This window comes from Oratosquilla oratoria, chromosome 35, assembly GCF_046742065.1.
Source record: "Oratosquilla oratoria isolate Oo_2021 chromosome 35, ASM4674206v1, whole genome shotgun sequence".
Taxonomy (NCBI): Eukaryota; Metazoa; Arthropoda; class Malacostraca; order Stomatopoda; family Squillidae; genus Oratosquilla; species Oratosquilla oratoria.
This window is the reverse complement of record NC_134811.1, coordinates 18,747,592-18,757,591: the sequence shown is the minus strand read 5'-3', so window position 1 is coordinate 18,757,591 and position 10,000 is coordinate 18,747,592.

The window sequence follows — 10,000 nt, the reverse complement described above, 5'->3', positions numbered from 1 at the left end:
AAAAACAGCGTCTTTCATGCACCATGTGCTATAGATACCTATCAATAATATTAAAGTGCAGTACATAAGCAGCAATACTGAAATAGAAACATTAAATTACGGTGTTTTCTTTTATGCTGACCTTGGGAAGTTGATGTAATGTGATTAGATTAAAACCTTGAACTACGAGTATTGGCATATTGAACGTACGGAAGAAGCCATGGTTGTCAATATTTGAAGTATTGCCAATATAATAATTGTAAGTAAATAATGACCTAGGTGCTGTTAAGCATCCAAAACATTTCTTTCGTTCAACCAAAGAGTTATTCCGGACCTTTGTGTCTAAAGTCTGGGTAGTGTTTGTGCTCGGCAGACTCTTCCTGGGCGTGTTCATTCTGCGGACCTGCAGAGGTTCTCCAAAAGCGCCTTCCGAGTCTTCAGCCTCCCACAAGAACGAGGCCACAATGAAAGACTCCTTCTTGCAAGCTCGGCTCAACTGGAGACACAAATTGTAATTTGTTGCCGAGCGAGCGAATGGGCGAGCGTTCACCTCATCCCCCCCCCCCTCGCCCCGAACTGCGAGAGAGGGATTTTCGAGTGACTCTGGAAACCGGCTTAGCTGAGACTCAGTCAAAGGAGAAAGATGATTAAATTTTCTCATTATGCAAGTATGTACCCTGTGTTGTCTATTCTTGTAGGGCTTTGCCATAGGGATCATATTTTGTGATGGGCTTCATGATGTCTTTACAACTCAGAGTACCTGTTAGTTCTTTGGCTTTGAGGGTCATTCCTTATGTGGATAGAATTGTCTGGCGTTATCCAGAACGGCATATAGGAATAATGTCACCAAGTTGAAATGCCTAGTCGTGATAGAACAATTATTGCTTAACCTGTACTATCCCTCCACTCTGGTGACCTTAAATCTCTTTACTATATACTACTCCATCTCTTTGTGGTTACGATATTGTCCTCAAGGGTAGAGGCGTTATTTTTTTCCTGACAAAATACAAAGTAATAAAGTGTTTGCTGTTGTCACATAACACCTGACTGCTATGATACTCATTTGGAATATGTCAGCGATGACGATAGTAGGCGTGAGAGGAAACGGGAAGCGATCGTCCAAGTTCTGATCGTATCTGAGAGAGCAGTTCCCGATAGGAACAGGATATAGACATGAAATTTTACGACAGCGATGACAAAGGATATTACGGCGGGCAGGTGAGAATGAATCACTGGCAGCACGAGAATATTCATGGTATTTCCTGAGGGTTTATGACAAACTTTAGCTTCGGGCGAAGGTGATCGTGTCATAGTCACAAAAGGAAACGGGCCCGAGGCCTTTTACGTTCATCGGTAGAAGTGATTGATTTCAGTGGTCTTGCTGGACAGGTGAATAGATGAACATGTGAACACTATCTTCTCTCCTTTCTTTCCCCTCCACGGACACACACACAAACACACACACACACACACACACACACACACACACACACACACACACACACACACACACACACACACACACACACACACACACACACACACAATAACATTCACAGGAACACATGCACATGAGCACACATACATGAACACATGCACATGGACACACACACACAAACACACACACACACACACACACACACACACACACACACACACACACACACACACACACACACACATGAGCACACATACATAAACACATGCACATGGACGCACACACACACACACACACACACACACACACACACACACACACACACACACACACACACACACACACACACACACACACACACACACACACACACACACATGGACACACGCGCGGACACACACACATAAGCAAACATACATAAACACATGCACGTGGACGCACACACACACACACACATGGACACGCACGGACACATGCACATAGGAACACGCACATAGACACATGCATTTGGCCACACGTTCACGGACACACGCATATGGGCACATGCACATGGCCACACGCACATGGCCACACGCACATAGGCACACTCACCGTGACACAAGCACACGTGCACACGCACATGATTACACACACACGCACATGAACATACGCACATTCGCATATGAATGTATACATACACTCACAGGCACAAGCACCCACACACGCACAAGTGAACGCATACATATAGAGATCTAAGGATTGTGATCCTTTGAAATATCGAAAGAAAATACTAAAGACAAATGACGAAAATTAAACTTTCTTCTATCTTAAAATTAAAAACGCCATCCTCAAGTTTAAGGAACAAAAAAATGTAAATAATCAATCTAGACATCTGTTGTGAACAATTCGGAAAAAATTATGTATGGATTTTACTTTTTTATTTATTTATTTATTTATCTATTTACTTATTTATTTATCTATTAGTAAATATTTGGCTTATAAGAGATTTTTGGACAAACCTATAAATGCACTTAAATACATTCTACCAAAATAAAGTCATGATAGAAAACGAAAAAACCGTATGTTTATCGATGCGAATGATATTAGAAAATGATGTACGTAACAATATATGTATGGATGTATATATATATATATATATATATATGTATATATGTATATGTGTAGGTGTGTGTGTCTGTATATACATATATATATATATATATATATATATATATGTATATATGAATATATATACATATATATGTATGTATATTGTTGCGGGCTTGCTGCAAACAATGCCTTGACCTAGGGTTTTCCCGCGCGGCGACCACGGCTGTTGGCGTGGCTTGGGTACGCGCGGGATCGCAACCGCGCGTGTACTGTTACTATGTACTATTTTAGTTAATTAGGTACGTAGCTAGTTCCATTTGTATTTATGATTGCTGAATACTCTTCAGGGGTATCATATTAATTCAGGTGTGTCTTGTTATGTGTGTTAGTTTACAGAGTTGTCCTATGAATATGTCTTACGTTGCCATATGGTGACGTCTGGCAACTCTGTTCACGCTGACCCCTGGTCAAATTAGCGTGGCTTGGGTTTGGCGTCACTTCTTACCCTTACCTTGACCCGAGCGGTCGTGTCTCACCATTTCCATAAGTATAATTGTAATTAAGTTTAAGGAATAGGCTTTAGCTAGGTTGTTAGTTGTGATGTAATGTACTTGTAGTATACATTATTTGATAATTAGATATAATTTGAAATTACATCACTTCTTTTAATCAACCCCCCCCAGTGACAAGTAGAGTTTTTGTTGTAATCATTTACCTAGACTGCAACAATATACATATAAACAGGGGCGCACCCAGGATTTTTTTCGGGGGGTATGAAGATGAAAATTGAGGCGAGGAAATAATCTAATGCAAGTCACTTTTATTTACATCTATGCATTTGAAATAGACAATGGAATGTTTTATCTATATAAACAAACCCTCATATATGACTGCAAGTAATTTTTATATGGTTATTATAATGATTGCATTAATAATGTAACTTATTACGAAATGAAAGAGCATTGATTTGAACTGGTTATATAAGAAAATAAAGTGGAATAAAATTAATGAATACAAAACAAAATGTAATTAAAAAGTACACTGTAATGATTGTGCCTGAATTACAGTAATAGGTACAACAAATTTATTTGTTTAGTATGCTTGTAAGTAAATATTTTGTAAGGAAAACAATAACTACGTTTTTATCTAAAAAAAATATATACTTAACTATTAGTAAACAAAATTGCAAATATGTTAGAAACATTTGAATCAGACTGGAATGGTAATGTGATATATCATTAACATAAAACATTGCAAGTGCAAAATGTAACTTAACATTTACTTGGAACTATATCAATGCTAGCATGGTGTTGCATGTTAAAGTATGATGTACAATTTCCTAACGTGAGCTTTTGAGGCTAGTTTAGCAATGATCTCTTCTTCATTGGGCACCTTATTCCTGTGAATTTTCATGAATGCCAGACTCGACAATCTTTCTTCGTGCATTGTTGACCTAAGGTATGTTTTTAATTTTCTTAGGCAGCTGAAACTACGTTCAGCTGATGCTGATATGACTGGAAGAGTACAAAGAATCTTAATGAGCTGGAAGATGTTGGAATAAAACACACGAAGGCTTTCAAGTGTCAGGACTTCTAAGCATGTTGCTGGGAATCTCACATTACTTATGTAACTCACACTTCCTGTGTTTCATCTTTCAGCTTCCCCATCCAGGTCTCGTCGCGTTCCAGGCACATCTTCATAGAACTCAACAGCTTCCTTCACCTGATCAAATGTAGTTTTATTACATAATTTGGAATAAAACACTGCAGGCGTAGAGCTGTCTGAGTGTGAGAGCCGAATCGTTTTCGCAATTGTTATAGCAGGTTATCCAAGTATGGCAAGAAAAAATAAAGACCCAAAGTAAGATTCAGGTTCGTGTGTTTCTAGATTAGACCTGTTGGAGTGCTTTACACACTGCCGTGGTACTTGTATTTGTTCACCCAACAGATATATATATATATATATATATATATATATATATATATATATACATATATACATATATATATACATATATAGACATATATATACATATATATACATGTATATACATATATATACATGTATATACATATATATACATGTATATACATATATATACATGTATATATATATATATACATATACATATATATGTATATATATACATATAAATATATACATATATATATATGTATATACATGTATATACATGTATATACATGTATATACATGTATATACATGTATATACATGTATATACATGTATATACATGTATATACATGTATATACATGTATATACATTATATACATGTACATACATGTATATACATGTATATACATATATATATACATGTATATACATGTATATACATATATATACATATATATACATATATATATATATATATATATATATAGGTAAATATATATATATATCTATATATATATACATACATATATATACATATATACACATATATATACATATATATATACATATATACACACACACATATATATACATATATATATATATACATATATATATGTATATATATTTGCATATATATACATATATATATATATATATACATATATATACATGTATATATATATATTTATATATATATATATATATATATATATATATATGTGTGTGTGTGTGTGTGTGTGTGTGTATGTATGTACTTCATTAAAAGTGATTCCGAGTTCTGTATTACAGATTTTCTTCAAAACATTTTCTCTTCGTTTTATAAGTGTTTTTGTTTCTTCTGATGGGTTGTGGATAATGTTTCCGTAGTAATTCATTTAGAAACAGCTAAATCGCGATTTCGGGTTTCTTAACCCTTCTTCAATAGCCATGTAGAGATGCATTTTCTATGGTGTCCAAGGTTAGAATGTGTTGGTGGCTAGTGTGAACGGGGTATTTGGTTGTTGAACACGTTGGTTAAACCCCACACGTTCACACATCACTTTAAACACGTGTCTGTCGAACCGTTCGACCGTATAAACCCCCTCTTACTCTAAACATGATTGATCAATCCTAATTGAGGCTTGATCTTCGCATGCTAGGTAAAGTTTGCAGGTCCAGTGCTTGTACGTTGAGATTTGGATTTGATTATTTGATATGTAAAGCTTCCACTAAAGGCAGACGAGGTACATTTTTACACTCATATCAAATCTCGGGTTTTTTCTTCCAATATTTTCCTGGTGAAGCTAATTTTGTGCACCTTATTGAGATGAATCTTGGGCGCTCCTGCTGATAGATGGGAACTTATGTGGCGAGACAACCTCATGGTCGTCGTGCCGATATAGGTGGATGGGAGGGCTTCACAGTTCCATCGGTTACAAATGAACCTATATACAACATGTGACTTTTGAAGTGTCTCTATCTCAAGGCGGGGGCTATTTCTCAATAACAAGTGACTGGTCTTCTTACTCTTGTAGGATATAATCAAATTCATTTTTTTTCGGGATTGACTGGCTTGACGTTACGCTTCACTATTTGTTTAATTATTCTCTCTTCTTCCTTATAATAAGTGGAGAAAGTGAATTTGAAGTAAATATTGATGTCTTGTTCCTTTTTTATTTTATTGTCGTCGTTGTTGTTGTGCCAATTATCCGGGTAACGTCCTTGTGGGAGAAGCCGTTGTTAATCAACGCTTGGGTGGAACGCTCGATTTCCTTATGCACTTGTTGCCACGCGTAACAGTGGGTGAGTGCCCTCCTGATGTAACCACCTATGGTAGCGTCCTTATATCTCTGAGGGTAATCACTTCCTCCATATAAACATTTGCCTGAATTAGTTGCTTTCACATAGACGTCTGTGTTGAAAGAGCTATCAGTCTGCGTCACGAGAATATCCAGGAATGGCAACGTTCCATCGGTGCTAGATTCTGTAGTGAAAGTCAGGCCGGAGGTTTCTTGTAGGCGTAGTCTAAGTAATTCTATATATTCTGCGTTGGCGCTCCTGATAAATCTGTCGTCGATGTACGTGCAGTAGTTTTCAGGGTTTTTTCATGGTGCTAAACACTTCTTCAATGCTTCCCATGAAAAAGTTCACTAGAGGAACTCATAGCTACCCCATCTATCTGACGATATATATATATATATATATATATATATATATATATATATATACATATATATATATATATATATATATGTGTGTGTGTGTGTGTGTGTGTGTGTGTGTGTGTGTGTGTGTGTGTGTGTGTGTGTGTGTGTGTGTGTGTGTGTGTGTGTGTGTGTGTGTGTGTGTGTGTGTGTGTGTGTGTGTGTGAGTGTGTGTGTATGTTTGCGTGCGTGCGTGTGTATATGTGTGTGTATGTACACGCGTGTTTTCCCCTTATATGAGGTGCCATCCTTGTATCCTACAACACTGCTCTTGTACAGAAGACCAACAGAACAAGTTAATTCGTTTAAATGTTTTTGTTTTGATAAGATAATAACTGAACAATGGGAAAACTGCAAACAAGCACAAAAAGAGTCGCTGAGCTACGCTCCTTTCTTGAAAGTGGTGAATATTTGGAAGAATGTATTGATGTCAGAATAGCTCAAGCTGAGGCTGTTCATGGCAATACCGTTCCCCACCGTATTCTATGAATTCAAATACTCGATAGTAACGGGGAATTGAAAAGAAGTCTCTTTCGAGGTACACTGTTTAGGAAGAATCGTGGTTACAAAACGTCCAAAGAATCACCAACAACATTATTTTAGTTTTTATTTATTCATTTATTAATATTATTTTTTTCGCATCCGACCTAGATATGGACCAAAAGGTCTCCTGTTGGCATGCCCCGCCTTTGTAATCCTTTGTAACACTGTGGAGGGAGTACAAGATACCCATAGACGTTGGTACAGACCAAGAAGGGTGATCTATGGAAGTCTCCACAGCAAGCGTCCAAGAGGACGACCGAGAACAGGCTGAAGGCGACACTCGAAGACCAAAGACCCTGACATCACGTTCAAGATAACCGAGTTACCAAAGGTTAAAGTTTGTGGTTTAGGGTGTTCTATCCTTGATAATAATCTCACGTAGTCTAACAAGAAGAAAAATGAAGGAGTAGTCGTCATATCTTATGGGGTCCAGATTAACACCAGTCAGATGGGTTTAAGTCTAAAGAGTTAAATCAATATATATTCGTAAATCATCAACTGATTTATAAAACTATTAACATAAACTTCTTAAACAAACTCATCTCATAATCTCTTCTTTAAGCAGAGCAAATATCATGTTACCCCACATCTCAAAATTATTCAATATCTGAAAATTCATTAAAATTATATATCACGCAGCTGTCAATACGATCAAATGTGCTGGTTATACCATACAACACATAACATACATTACAGAATATGCAACAATATGCAACACTGAACATAAGCACCACATTGTACGCAAAGGGGGACGGAGAGGGGGGTCGCCGATTAAATGAAGCGGCCTTGCTGTGGATGTACTGTGTCTTGCGACACTGCTTCTGACCCAGGGCGGTGGGCAGGGTGCAGGGATGACCCGTCATCCAGGAGGTGCTCAGATGAGAGGGAGGGTGGGAGGGGTGTGGAGTGTATTTAGGGATGAAATGGGTGGGAGTGTTTTTATGCCTTTCCCTTTTTGGCTACCTCCCTTGGAAGGGGGAAAAACCCTTGGTATATGTATGTATGTATATATATATATACTATATATATAAATATATATATATACATATATATATATATATATATGTGTGTGTGTGTATATATATATATATATATACTATATATAATGTATATATATATATATATATAATATACTATATATATATATCATATATATATATATATCATATATATATATATATATATATATATATATATATACATATATATATATCAGTAATTTACAAACACACGTAAAATCTATCTGCAGAAAAAAAACACCGAGAAATAAGAAACTTAGCTCGAACGATGATGTCTTAAATAGACAAAAACATTCGGACTAAGCTTCTTAATTCCTAGTGGTTTTCCTGTAATATACTGTATATATATATAAAGATACACGCATACACTTCCATATGCCTAGATGTTTGTGTACACATATATACACGTGTGTATAATATGTATTCCCGTATATTAGCACATACATAGGCATATACAAATATACATACTTCATATACATGCATGCATACAAACGTACGTATGTACGTACGTGCGTGTATATGTTAATTAAGAATTCCACGAAAAGGGATGCACCATAATCCGGAGCTTTAGCCCCAAGATGAGGCCGCCGCGCGTTGGTCATTTCATGATTTCAGAATTTGCCGAGTAAAGTATTTGATAAATGGCGGGAAAAAGTGCTGGTTGCGAGCGCTTGTGTTCGCCACATGGTATACGAAATTTTCTCCGCCATTAATCCAGAGGGCAAAGGCCGCTCCAGCGATGGCCACCACGGCGGGATTGGAGGGTTCTGTTATTATTAAAAAAAAAAAAAATCTTACCACGAGATGTATAACAGTAATTTCTAAGCCTAAGGCTTTGCAAAGATATGAATGAATTAATAGATACACAAATAATCTAAATGAATAAATAGAACAGAATAAACTAATATATATACGAAATCGTTGGAAGGGATATATTTCGACTTTTCAAAACGAACAAGATTTGCTGGTCTCTTAAAAAAAGAATCCCCTATTGAAAAAAAAGGCAGTGAAAATTAGCTTGAAAAAAAAAAAAAAAAAAAAATATATATATATATATATATATACACGTCATCAAAGGCAGGGTGAGGGTCTCACATCATTAGGTTGTTCTGACCTCACGCTGACTCTCACGAGAGGAAAAGATGAAGAATACTCTCACAGATCCTTTACTGAAACGGACGAACCAGATGAAAATAAAATTGGAGAGTGATGCGGAACCCTCAGCCGTGAGACACCAAAGGCTGAAGCTGAGTTGTCATCATCGCGCCAGCTCTGAAGGAGTCTTGCCGGCGTTGTCCTTTCATCCACAGAAGTCCCCGCCACTACAAGGTCCTCTCCTCAGCTGAAGAGATTCTTCTGGATTTGATAGAAACCGAACCTGAGGAGTGGGTCCTCATCAAAGGAAAAGGTGAAGAAGTCTTACTTTCTTTTTCATCAGACCTTAAGAATTGGTAACTACTTTGATGGTTTTATGAGTATCACTAGATGGTTGTGTTCCAGCTTATAAGGACCGGGTCTCCAGTTGCTAATGAATTGTTAGCCTCACTGGATGAAAAGGAGAAGTTGAAGGTGAAGATTATACGACAATGGAACTGAATAGCTGCGGCATAAGCCGTCTTATTTTCCTTACGCGTTAAGGGGAAAGTGAACAGTCATTGCTGGGACTCGAACCCGCGACTGAGAGAATGCGAAGCCCGCAAGCCAGTTATACTCGTATTCCTTTATTAATTCGTCAGGAATCTACGGAACGGTGGTTAATAGTCCATTGACCTCATGGTTTAAGAAGAAACATCGAAATTCTTAGAGAACGAATTACTATATCGTATTAAGGCCA